Genomic DNA, 14,326 nt, shown 5'->3' on the forward strand with positions numbered 1-14,326 from the left:
CGTCTACCCGCCCCCACTTCCTGCAGCGTCACCCAGACCCGCCCCCACTTCCGGTAGCGTCAACCCGCCCACTCCCACTTCCAGTAGCGTCAACCCGCCCCGCCCCACCTCCGGCAGCGTCATCCCGCCCATGCCGCCACTTTTGGAAGCGTCATTTCCGCTTCTGAAAATCGCCTCCCAATCGGGAATGACGTCAAAGAAACGCTGACTCCTTTGGGTCAAAGTTCAAAAATTTACAAAGTCAGAAAATAAACCCAACTGAATCAGTGCACTGTACACCCAGTGGACACTGTACACCCAGTGGACACTGTACACCCAGTAGACCTTGTACACCCAGTGGACACTGTACACCCAGTAGACCTTGTACACCCAGTGGACACTGTACACCCAGTAGACCTTGTACACCCAGTGGACACTGTACACCCAGTAGACCTTGTACACCCAGTGGGCACTGTACACCCAGTGGACCTTGTACACCCAGTGGACACTTACCCAATGGGCACTGTACACCCAGTGGACACTGTAACCCAATGGACACTACACCCAGTGGGCACTGTACACCCAGTGGACCTGTAACCCAGTGGGCACTGTACACCCAGTGGGCACTCTACACCCAGTGGGCACTGTACACCCAGTGGACCTTGTACACCCAGTAGACACTGTAACCCAATGGGCACTGTGCACCTAGTGGGCACTGTACACCCAGTGGACCCTGTAACCCAGTGGGCACTGTACACACAGTGGACACTGTAACCCAATGGACACTATACCCAGTGGACCCTGTACACTTAGTGGGCACTGTACACCCAATGAGCACTGTACACCCAGTGGACCCTGTACACCCAGTGGGCACTGTACACCCAGTGGACCCTGTACACCCAATGGACCTTGTACACCCAGTAGACACTGTAACCCAATGGACACTGTGCACCTAGTGGACCCTGTACACACAGTGGACCCTGTACACCAGTGGACACTGTAACCCAATGGACACTACACCCAGTGGACCCTGTACACCCAGTGGGCACTGTACACCCAGAGATCACTACACCCTGTGGACCCTGTACACCCAGTGGACCCTGTATACCCAATGGGCATTGTGCACCCAGTGGACCCTGTACACCCAGTGGACCTTGTACACCCAGTGGACCCTGTACACCCAGTGGGCCCTGTACACCCAATGGGCATTGTGCACCCAGTGGACCCTGTACACCCAGTGGACCTTGTACACCCAGTGGACACTGTAACCCAATGGGCACTGTACACTCAGTGGACACTGCACACCCAGTGGACACTGTAATCCAATGGACCCCACACCCAGTGGACCCTGTACACTCTGTGGACACTGTACACCCAGTGGACCCTGTACACCCAGTGGACATTGTAACCCAATGGACACTACACCCAGTGGACCATTAACACCCAGCGGACACTGTACACTCAATGGGCACTGTACACCCAGTGGACCCTGTACACCCAGTGGACCTTGTACACCCAGGGGACACCTTGCACCCAGTGGACCCTGTACACCCAGTGGACACTGTAACCCAATGGGCACTGTACACCCAGTGGACCCTGTACACCCAGTGGACCCTGTACACCCAGTGGACCCTGTACACCCAGTGAACACTGTAACCCAATGGACACTACACCCAGTGGACCCTGTACACCCAGTGGCCCTGTACACCCAGTGGATCACGTACACACAGTGGACACTGTAACCCAATGGGCACTGTACACCCAGTGGGCACTATAACCCAATGGACACTACACCCAGTGGACCCTGTAGACCCAGTGCACACTGTATACCCACTGGACACTGTACACCCAATGGACACTACACCTAGTGGGCCCTGTAGACCCAGTGTACACTACATCCAGTGGACCCTGTAGACCAAGTGGACACTGTACACCCAGTGGACACTCCACCCAATGGACACTACATCCAGTGGACCCTGTAGACCCAGTGGACACTACACCCAGTGGACACTGTACACCTAGTGGACACTGTAACCCAATGGGCACTGTACACCCAGTGGACACTCCACCCAATGGGCACTATACATATAGTGGACACTACACCCAATGTACTGTACACCCAATGGACCCTGTACACCCAATGGACACTACACTCAATGTACTGTACACCCAATGTACTGTACACCCAGTGGACACGACACCCAATGGACACTGTACACCCAGTGGACACTACACCCAATGTACTGTACACCCAGTGGACACTACACCCAATTACTGTACACCCAATGGATCCTGTACACCCAGTGAACACTGTCCACCCAGTGGACACTACACCCAATGGACACTGTACACTAGTGGACACTACACCCAATGGACACTGTACACTAGTGGACACTTCACCCAACGGACACTGTACAACCAGCGGACACTGCACCCATAAGACCATAAGATATAGGAGCAGAATTAGACCACTCGGCCCATCGAGTCTGCTCCGCCATTCAATCATGGCTGCTATTTTTCTCATCATCATTCTCCTGCCTTTTTCGCATACCCCTGACCCCCCTATTAATCAAGAGCCTATCTATCTCTGTCTTAAAGGCACTCAATCACCTGGCCTCCACAGCCTTCTGCGGCAAAGAGTTCCACAGATTCACCACTCGTTGGCTGAAGAAATTCCTCCTCATCTCTGTTTTAAAAGATCGTCCCTTCAGCCTGAGGTTGTGCCCTCTGGTTCTAGTTTTTCCTACTCGTGGAAACATCCTCTCCACGTCCACTCTATCCAGGCCTCGCAGTATCCTATAAGTTTCAATAAGATCCCCCCTCATCCTTCTAAACTCCAACGAGTACAGACCCAGAGTCCTCAACTGTTCCTCATACGACAAGCTCTTCATTCCAGGGATCATTCTTCTAAACCTCCTCTGGACCCTTTCCAAGGCCAACACATCCTTCCTTAAATATGGGGCCCAAAACTGCTCACAATACTCGAAATGGGGTCTGACCAGAGCCTTATACAGCCTCAGAAGTACATCCCTGCTCTTGTATTCTAGCCCTCTCGACATGAATGCTAACATTGCATTTGTCTTCCGAACTGCCGACGGAACCTGCACGTTAACCTTAAGAGAATCTTGAACAATGACTCCCAAGTCCCTTTGTGTTTCTGATTTCCTAATGGACCCAATGGACCCTGCACATCCAATGGACACTGTACACCCAGAGGATTCTGGACATTGTACATCCAATGGGCACTGTACACCCAGAGAGAATCTGATGTCCAAAGATGTGCGGGTTAGGTTGATTGGCCATGCTAAAAATTGCCCTTAGTGTCCTGAGATGCGTAGGTTGGAGGGATTAGTGGGTAGATATGGGGGTAGGGCCTGGGTGGGATTGTGGTCGGTGCAGACTCGATGGGCCGAATGGCCTCTTTCTGTACTGTAGGGTTTCTATGATTTCTATGAATCCCAGAGTACACCCAATGGACACTGTACACCCAATGGGCACTACACCCATTGAGTCTGTACATCCAATGAACACTGTACACCCAATGGACTCTGTACACCCAATGTATTGTACACCCCATGTACTATGTACACCCAATGGACACTGTACACCCAATGGGCACTACACCCATTGAGTCTGTACATCCAATGAACACTGTACACCCAATGGACTCTGTACACCCAATGTATTGTACACCCCATGTACTATGTACACCCAATGGACACTGTATGCCCAATGGAAACTGTACACCCAATGTATTGTACACCCCATGGACGATGTACACCCAATGGACACTGTACGCCCAATGGAAACTGTACACCCAATGTATTGTACACCCCATGGACGATGTACACCCAATGTACACTGTACGCCCAATGGAAACTGTACACCCAATGTACACTGGTACAAACAAAGCCTCAACAAAGACGCAGAATCGTTCTCTTAGAGCCAATGTCTTTGCAGGTTGAGCAATAAAGAGGCACTTGGTTGCCCCAAGTTCATCAAACAAATACCAATAATTGTGGTCCCCTTCAGAATAAACCAAAAATAAAACAACAGAAACTCTCACATGAAATAATAACATCCGTGTCAGACGATGTCCACCAATGGGCGTCGTGTTGGAGCCACAGAGAGATCATGGAAGGGGCTGTGTCAGTGGCAGAGGCCAGGGCTGACTGTGAAATAAAAGCAGCAGAAAGCACAAACACACATCAGGTGAATATACATTTACCCCTCAAGCAACAGGAAAGACATGTTGGCTGGCATGTCACAGTCACGCCCAATGGATACTGTATAATCAATGATCTCCGCTCAAAAGGGAATTGGATAATTACTTGAAGAGAAAACATTTATGGGGCTATGGGGAAAGAGCAGGAATAGCTGGGGCGTAGAGAAAGATCAACTTAATATATGGTAGGTCCGTTCAAAAGTCAGATGGCAGCAGGGAAGAAGCTGTTCCTGAGTCGGTTGGTACGTGACCTCAGACTTTTGTATCTTTTTCCGGACGGAAGGTGGAAGAGAGAATGTCCGGGGTGCGTGGGGTCCTTGATTATGCTGGCTGCTTTTCTGAGAAAGCGGGAAGTGTAGACAGAGTCAATGGATGGGAGGCTGGTTTGTGTGATGGACTGGGCTACGTTCACGACCCTTTGCAATTTCTTACGGATTCCTTGACAATGAGTTGAATGAGGACAACGGGCAAGGTCCTTGAGGTGATGGATTTGACCCAGCGATTTTAGGCTGATTAACAGTCGATTGGACTGAGCCACCTGTATAAAGAACCCTGTGAAAGTAGCAACCGGCTGTTGATTCAGGGTGGCAAAACGGTGGCACAGTGGTTCGCACTGCTGCCTCACAGCGCCAGGGACCCAGGTTCGATTCCCGGCTTGGGTCACTGTCTGTGTGGAGTTTGCACATTCTCCCCGTGTCTGCGTGGGTTTCCTCCGGGTGCTCCGGTTTCCTCCCACAGTCTGAGAGATGTGCTGGTTAGGTGCATTGGCCAAGCTAAATTCTCCCTCAGTGTAACCCGAACAGGCGCCGGAGTGTGGCAACTAGGGGATTTTCACAGTAGCTTCATTGCAGTGTTAATATAAGCCTACTTGTGACAAATAAATAAACTTTAATCAGCATAGAGATTGGATAACATGTCATTTCACTCACCATCTCCAATGTCACACGTCAGCTGTGCAACTCAGTAAACATTAAAAACCTCCACACCACTAAAACAAGGCTGAGAAGGCAGTGACTGGTTGAAAGACGAGATGGTTGTATGTTCTGGAGGGGAGGAGGTTGTCTGAATGAGATGGAGTCTGAAAGAACAACAGCGATTTAGATTCCTCCTCAATTTTCACGTCAGTCCCAATTGCCCCTAACTCTGTGAATGAGCAAGTCCTGAGTAAAACTCACCATTGTTAATGTTGGGCTTTGCCAGTGATTATTATCAGCAGACTCTCCCATACACTCTGACAAACACAAAACAAAAACAGAAAATGCTGGGACATCTCCGCAGGTCTGACCATCGAGTCATCCAGACTTGAAACGTTAACACTGAAAGGCCTGGATAGAGTGGACGTGGGGAAGATATTTCCATCAGTCGGAGAGAAGAGGATCCGAGGGCGCAGCCTCAGAGTAAAGGGACGACCCTTTAGAACTGAGATGTGGAGGAATTTCTTCAGCCAGAGGGTCGTGAATCTGTGGAACCCATTGCCACAGAGGAGGCCAGGTCATTGAATGTATTTAAGACAGAGATAGATAGGTTCTTGATTGGTAAGGGGTTCAAAGGTTACAGGAAAAAGGCAGGAGAATGGGTTTGGGAAACTTATCAGCCACGATTGAATGGCGGAGCAGACTCGATGGGCTGAATGGCCTCATTCTGCTCCTATATCTTATGGTCAGCTTTGTTCTCTCTCCACAGATGCTGTCAGACCTGCTGAAATTTTCCAGCATTTTCTGTTTTTGTTTCAGATTCCAGCATCCGCAGTGTTTTGCTTTTATCTGACAAGCACAATGCTTGTCTGATGCAACACAACTACACAGATTATTGAACACAAGAACATAATTGCCCATTGCAAACACAAGGGCGCTGACACATGAACACAGTTGGTGCTCACTATGTCCCAGTGAGGTACCATCCTGAGATCCGCTTCTCAAAAGACAGGATCCCGAAATAATTTGTAACACTTAATTTTACCACTATCATGTTCTGGATTCTCAGTGCTGGGTGAACAATATCTAACACAGGTCAGTTACCCAAGAAGGAGCTGTGTGCACTGAACAGTGTGTTACACAGGGGGAGCTGTGTGTGTGTGTGTTACACAGGGAGAGCTGTGTGTGTGTGTGTGTGTGTGTGTTACACAGGGAGAGCTGTGTGTGTGTGTGTGTGTTACACAGGGAGAGCTGTCTGTGAGTGTGTTACACAGGGAGAGCTGTGTGTGTGTGTTACACAGGGGGAGCTGTGTGTGTGTGTGTGTTACACAGGGAGAGCTGTGTGTGTGTGTGTGTGTTACACAGGGAGAGCTGTGTGTGTGTGTGTTACACAGGGAGAGCTGTGTGTGTGTGTGTGTGTGTGTTACACAGGGAGAGCTGTGTGTGTTACACAGGGGGAGCTGTCTGTGAGTGTGTTACACAGGGAGAGCTGTGTGTGAGTGTGTTACACAGGGAGAGCTGTGTGTTACACAGGGAGAGCTGTGTGTGTGTGTGTTACACAGGGAGAGCTGTGTGTGAGTGTGTTACACAGGGAGAGCTGTCTGTGAGTGTGTTACACAGGGAGAGCTGTGTGTGAGTGTGTTACACAGGGAGAGCTGTGTGTGTGTTACACAAGGAGAGCTGTGTGTGAGTGTGTTACACTGGGAGAGCTGTCTGTGAGTGTGTTACACAGGGAGAGCTGTGTGTGAGTGTGTTACACAGGGAGAGCTGTGTGTGTAACACAAGGAGAGCTGTGTGTGAGTGTGTTACACAGGGAGAGCTGTCTGTGAGTGTGTTACACAGGGAGAGCTGTGTGTGAGTGTGTTACACAGGGAGAGCTGTCTGTGAGTGTGTTACACAGGGAGAGCTGTGTGTGTTACACAGGGAGAGCTGTGTGCGTGTGTGTTACACAGGGAGAGCTGTGTGCGTGTGTGTTACACAGGGAGAGCTGAGTGTGTTACACAGGGAGAGCTGTGTTTGAGTGTGTTACACAGGGAGAGCTGTCTGTGAGTGTGTTACACAGGGAGAGCTGTGTGTGAGTGTGTTACACAGGGAGAGCTGTCTGTGAGTGTGTTACACAGGGAGAGCTGTGTGTGAGTGTGTTACACAGGGAGAGCTGTGTGCGTGTGTGTTACACAGGGAGAGCCGTGTGTGTGTGTGTTACACAGGGAGAGCTGTGTGTGAGTGTGTTACACAAGGAGAGCTGTGTGTGTGTGTGTTACACAGGGAGAGCTGAGTGTGTTACACAGGGGGAGCTGTGTTTGAGTGTGTTACACAGGGGGAGCTGTGTGTGAGTGTGTTACACAGGGAGAGCTGTGTGTGTGTTACACAGGAAGAGCTGTGTGTGTGTGAGTGTGTTACATAGGGAGAGCTGTGTGTGTGTGTGTTACACAGGAAGAGCTGTGTGTGTGTGTGTTACATAGGAAGAGCTGTGTGTGTGTGTGTTACACAGGAAGAGCTGTGTGTGAGTGAAAGACTAGCTGTGTGAGTGTGTTACACAGGGAGAGCTGTGTGTGAGTGTGTTACACAGTAAGAGTTTTAACAACACCAGGTTAAAGTCCAACAGGTTTATTTGGTAGCAAATACCATTAGCTTTCGGAGCGCTGCTCCTTCGTCAGATGGAGTGGAAATGTCATACATTGTGAGTGTGTTACACAGGGGGAGCTGTGTGTGTGTGAGTGTTACACAGGGAGCGCTGTGTGTGTGAGTGTGTTACACAAGGAGAGCTGTGTGTGTGTGTTACACAGGGAGCGCTGTGTGTGTGTGTGTTACACAAGGAGAGCTGTGTGTGTGTGTTACACAGGGGGAGCTGTGTGTGTGTGTGTTACACAGGGGGAGCTCTGTGTGAGTGTGTTATACAGGGAGAGCTGTGTGTGAGTGTGTTACACAGGGGGAGCTCTGTGTGAGTGTGTTACACAGGGGGAGCTGTGTGTGAGTGTGTTATACAGGGAGAGCTGTGTGTGTTACACAGGGAGTTGTGTGTGTGTGTTACACAGGGGGAGCAGTGTGTGTGAATGTGTTACACAGGGAGAGCTGTGTGTGTGTGTGTTACACAGGGGGAGCTGTGTGTGTGTGTGTTACACAGGGGGAGCTCTGTGTGAGTGTGTTACACAGGGGGAGCTGTGTGTGAGTGTGTTATACAGGGAGAGCTGTGTGTGTTACACAGGGGGAGTTGTGTGTGTGTGTTACACAGGGGGAGCAGTGTGTGTGAATGTGTTACACAGGGAATGCTGTGTGTGTGTGTGTGTTACACAGGGAGTTGTGTGTGTGTGTTACACAGGGGGAGCTGTGTGTGTGAATGTGTTACACAGGGAGAGCTGTGTGTGTGTGTGTGTTACACAAGGAGAGTTGTGTGTGTGTGTTACACAGGGAGAGTTGTGTGTGTGTATGTGTGTTACACAGGGGGAGCTGTGTGTGTGTGTTACACAGGGAGAGTTGTGTGTGTGTGTTACACAGGGGGAGCTGTGTGTGTGAGTGTGTTACACAGGGAGAGCTGTGTGTGTGTGTGTGTGTTACATAGGGAGAGCTGTGTGTGTGTGTGTTACACAGGAAGAGCTGTGTGTGTGTGAGTGTGTTACACAAGGAGAGCTGTGTGTGAGTGTGTTACACAGGGAGAGCTGTGTGTGAGTGTGTTACACAGTAAGAGTTTTAACAACACCAGGTTAAAGTCCAACAGGTTTATTTGGTAGCAAATACCATTAGCTTTCGGAGCGCTGCTCCTTCGTCAGATGGAGTGGAAATGTCATACATTGTGAGTGTGTTACACAGGGGGAGCTGTGTGTGTGTGTGTGTGAGTGTTACACAAGGAGAGCTGTGTGTGTGTGTTACACAGGGAGCGCTGTGTGTGTGTGTGTTACACAAGGAGAGCTGTGTGTGAGTGTTACACAGGGAGCGCTGTGTGTGTGAGTGTGTTACACAAGGAGAGCTGTGTGTGTGTTACACAGGGGGAGCTGTGTGTGTGTGTGTTACACAAGGAGAGCTGTGTGTGTGTGTTACACAGGGGGAGCTGTGTGTGTGTGTGTTACACAGGGGGAGCTCTGTGTGAGTGTGTTACACAGGGGGAGCTGTGTGTGAGTGTGTTATACAGGGAGAGCTGTGTGTGTTACACAGGGAGTTGTGTGTGTGTGTTACACAGGGGGAGCAGTGTGTGTGAATGTGTTACACAGGGAATGCTGTGTGTGTGTGTGTGTTACACAGGGAGTTGTGTGTGTGTGTTACACAGGGGGAGCTGTGTGTGTGTGTGTGTTACACAAGGAGAGTTGTGTGTGTGTGTTACACAGGGAGAGTTGTGTGTGTGTATGTTACACAGGGGGAGCTGTGTGTGTGTGTTACACAGGGAGAGTTGTGTGTGTGTGTTACACAGGGGGAGCTGTGTGTGTGAGTGTGTTACACAGGGAGAGTTGTGTGTGTGTGTTACACAGGGAGAGTTGTGTGTGTGTGTTACACAGGGGGAGCTGTGTGTGTGAGTGTGTTACACAGGGGGAGCTGTGTGTGTGAGTGTGTTACACAGGGAGAGCTGTGTGTGTGTTACACGGGGGAGCTGTGTGTGTGAGTGTGTTACACAGGGAGAGTTGTGTGTGTGTGTGTTACACAGGGGGAGCTGTGTGTGTGAGTGTGTTACACAGGGAGAGCTGTGTGTGTGTGTGTTACACAGGGAGAGCTGTGTGTGTGTGTGTTACACAGGGAGAGTTGTGTGTGTGTGTGTGTTACACAGGGGGAGCTGTGTGTGAGTGTGTGTGTTACACAAGGAGAGTCGTGTGTGTGTGTTACACAGGGGGAGCTGTGTGTGTGTTACACAGGGAGTTTTGTGTGTGTGTGTGTTACACAGGGAGAGTTGTGTGTGTTGTTACACAGGGAGAGCTGTGTGTGTGTGTTACACAGGGAGAGTTATGTGTGTCTGTGTGTGTTGCAGAGGGAGTGTTGTGTGTGTGTTACACAGGGAGAGCTGTGTGTGTGTGCGTTACACAGGGAGACCTGTGTGTGTGTGTGTTACACAGGGAGAGTTGTGTGTGTGTTACACAGGGGGAGCTGTGTGTGTTGTGTGTGTGTTACTCAGGGAGATCTGTACGTCTGAACTCGATATCCAGCTCTGTCAGGTATTAGTGAAGAATGTTCTAACAAAACCGGTTTGTGGGCCAAAATATGTAAATTAACTGACCGAGGAAATAGAGATAAGAGTGGAGGGCAGGTTGTAACACCCGGAGAGAGTGACACAATCTCCTCAGCCCCTATCTTCTGGGCTCCATTTTCCTCCTGACGTGATGTTGCGAGTTGCCAGTTTCTCTTTTCTCAGTGTCATGTTGTCAGATCATGTTTTCAGCTCATTCAGCGGGAGAGATCAGGGAAGGAGAAGGCTGCCCTCACTCTTCCCCATCACTCATCAGTCAGGCAGTACATTCCTCTGCCCAGCTGCAGCCCTCATAGGAGCTAGCGCCTTCCGCAGGGGAGGCAGAAATGAATGAATGTTTCGATAAGAACATGAAGAGGCCATTCAGCCCCTTGAGCCCCTTCTGTCTTTCATGGTGGCACAGCGGTTAGCACTGCTGCCTCATTGCGTCAGGGACCCGGGTTCGATTCTGGCTTTGGGTCACTGTCTGTGTGGAGTCTGCACGTTCTCCCTGTGTCTGCGTGGGTTTCCTCCGGGTGCTCCGGTTTCTTCCCACAGTCCGAAAGATGTGTAGGTTTGGGGGATTGGCCGTGCTAAATTGCCCCTTAGTGTCAGGGAGATTAATAGGGTAACTATGTGGGATTACAGGGATAGGACCTGGGTGGGATTGTTGTCAGTGCAGGCTCGATGGGCCGAATGACCTCTTCTGCACTGTTGGGATTCGATGATTCTATGCGTCAGACCATGGCTTCTTGAGTATCAGAGCCACTGATCTGCTGTTTGACTTGACCCTCAGCCAGTGGGGTGGGGAGGGGAGCAGCCAGCCTGATCACTGCCTGTGACAGTGCAGCAATGGAGAAAGAACACATTGGAAACATTAATGGCGGGGGGGGGGGGGGGGCGGGGAAATGGTCCAGCATCTTCCCCAAAGGGGCTTTGACTGGTTGGATCCGAGCGTGAGCCGCTGATTGTGTCAGGATTTTCACCTCATTCCCCACTGGGTTTGTCTCACAGACACCCGCTGAGTAAAACTCCCCAGGGTTAACAGATGTCAGGGAGGAAAATAAAAAGACCTTCGTCTGTGCAGGATGATTTAGCAGCTTTGCACAGCCAGGATTAGCTTTGCTTGTCTCAACCCGCCCACTCCACCTCCTTTCACCAATGGCATTGAAAGCATGGAGGATGATTTTCAGTTTTGCATCTGGCAATCCTGAGAAACGCCAGTCGGGAGGCAGTGCAGCAAATCGGCGCCAAAGCAATTAGGAAATTAATTTTCTTATCCTCACTTTCAACTGTCACACTGTATTTTTGTTTTAATTTCTGGGCAGAGACCCAAACACTGATTTATATTTAACGGGTGCAGTTTGATTTCAATGCTGCAAGAAGTTAAATGACTGCAAAAAGCTGCTGTTTAATCGCTGAACACTATTTCTATGAATTTAATCAGTGGAAAAGCATTCTGGTGTTGACTTTTGCCAGCAGTTTGTTGACTTTTGCCAGCAGTATCAGCGTTACACAATCACGCAACTCGAGTGCTGATTGTGGACACACCTTGGTTGCTTTAATTTCATGGGGATATACCGCTGAGAAGTCCAGTATTTATTCCCATTCCCAGTTGCCCTTGAACTGAGCGGCCTGCGGGACCATTTGGGAGTGCAGTCAAGAGTCAACCACATTTTAAAAATTCGTTTCCCTGATGTGGGCATTGCTAGCTGGCATGTATTGCCCATCCCATCCTGTGGCTCCGGATTTAGAAGAATGAGGGGCATCTTATAGGAACATAAAATTATGAAGGGAACAAATAAGATAGACGCAGGGAGGTTGTTTCCACCGGCGGGTGAAACCAGAACACTAGAGGGCATGGCCTCAAAATCAGGGGGACTAGATTTAGGACCGAGTTGAGGAGGAACTTCTCTGTTGGGTTGGGTAAGGACGGCAGATTTCCTTCCCTAAAGGAAATAACAAAGAACAAAGAACAGTACAGCACAGGAAACAGACCCCTCGGCCCTCCAAGCCTGTGCCGCTCCTTGGTCCAACTAGACCAATCGTTTGTATCCCTCCATTCCCAGGCTGCTCATGTGACTATCCAGGTAAGTCTTAAACGATGTCAGCGTGCCTGCCTCCACCACCCTACTTGGCAGCACATTCCAGGCCCCCACCACCCTCTGTGTGAAAAACATCCCTCTAATATCTGAGTTATACTTCGCCCCTCTCACCTTGAGCCCGTGACCCCTCGTGATCGTCACTTCTGATCTGGGAAAAAGCTTCCCACCGTTCACCCTATCTATCCCCTTCATAATCTTGTACATCTCTATTAGATCTCCCCTCATTCTCCGTCTTTCCAGGGAGAACAACCCCAGTTTACCCAATCTCTCCTCATAGCTAAGGCCCTCCATACCAGGCAACATCCTGGTAAACCTTCTCTGCACTCTCTCTAACGTCTCCACGTCCTTCTGGTAGTGCGGCGACCAAAACTGGACGCAGTACTCCAAATGTGGCCTCGCCAGCGTTCTATACAGCTGCATCATCAGACTCCAGCTTTTATGCTCTATACCCCATCCTATAAAGGCAAGCATACCATATGCCTTCTTTACCACCTTCTCCACCTGTGTTGCCACCTTCAAGGATTTGCACACCTAGGTCCCTCTGTGTTTCTATACTCTTGATGGCTCTGCCATTTATTGTATAACTCCCCCCACATTAGTTCTTCCAAAATGCATCTCTCCGCCCAATTTTCCAGCCTATCTATATCCTGCTGTATTGCCCGACAATGCTCATCGCTATCCGCAAGTCCAGCCATCTTCGTGTCATCCGCAAACTTGCTGATAACACCAGTTACACCTTCTTCCAAATCATTTATATATATATCACAAATAGCAGACGTCCCAGTACAGAGCCCTGCGGAACACCACTGGTCACAGACCTCCAGCCGGAAAAAGACTCTTCGACCGCTACCCCCTGTCTCCTATGGCCAAGCCAGTTCTCCACTCATCTAGCCACTTCTCCTCGTATCCCATGAGCCTGAACCTTTTTAACCAACCTGCCATGTGGGACTTTGTCAAATGCCTTACTGAAATCCATATAGACGACATCCACGGCCCTTCCTTCGTCAACCGTTTTTGTCACTTCCTCAAAAAACTCCACCAAATTTATAAGGCACGACCTCCCTCTTACAAAACCATGCTGTCTGTCACTCATGAGATTGTTCCGTTCTAACTGCACATACATTCTGTCTCTAAGAATCCTCTCCAACAACTTCCCTTCCATGGACGTCAAGCTCACCGACCTATAATTTCCCGGGTTATCCCTGCTACCCTTCTTAAACAACGCGACCACATTCGCTATCCTCCAATCCTCAGGGACCTCACCTGTGTATCAGGGTCAAGGGTGGGTACCGGCAGACAGGAAGGTGGGTTGAAGTGTGTCTACTTCAATGCAAGGAGCATCCGGAACAAGGTAGATGAACTTGGGGCGTGGATTGGTACTTGGGACTACGATGTTGTGGCCATTACGGAGACGTGGGTAGAACAAGGACAGGAATGGTTGTTGGACGTTCCGGGGTATAGATGTTTCAGTAAGTGTAGGGAAGCTGGTAAAAGAGGTGGAGGAGTGACATTGTTAATCAAGGATAGTTTAACGGCTGCGGAAAGGCACTTCGAGGGGGATCTGCACACTGAGGTAATATGGGCTGAGGTTAGAAATAGGAAAGGAGCGGTCACGTTGTTAGGAGTTTACTATAGGCCCCCAAATAGTAATAGAGATGTGGAGGAAGAAATTGCTAAGCAGATTATGGATATGTGTGGGGGTCACAGGGTAGTTGTCATGGGGGACTTTAACTTTCCAAATATTGATTGGAACCTTTGTAAGTCAAATAGTTCGGATGGGGCAGTTTTTGTGCAGTGTGTGCAGGAGGGTTTCCTGACACAATATGTGGATAGGCCGACAAGAGGTGAGGCCGCATTGGATTTGGTACTGGGAAATGAACCGGACCAAGTGTTAGATTTGGTTGTGGGAGAGCACTTTGGAGATAGTGACCACAATTCGGTGTCTTTTGTTATTGCA

The sequence above is a fragment of the Mustelus asterias genome, chromosome 19 (genome assembly GCF_964213995.1).
Source record: "Mustelus asterias chromosome 19, sMusAst1.hap1.1, whole genome shotgun sequence".
In the NCBI taxonomy this organism is placed as follows: domain Eukaryota; kingdom Metazoa; phylum Chordata; class Chondrichthyes; order Carcharhiniformes; family Triakidae; genus Mustelus; species Mustelus asterias.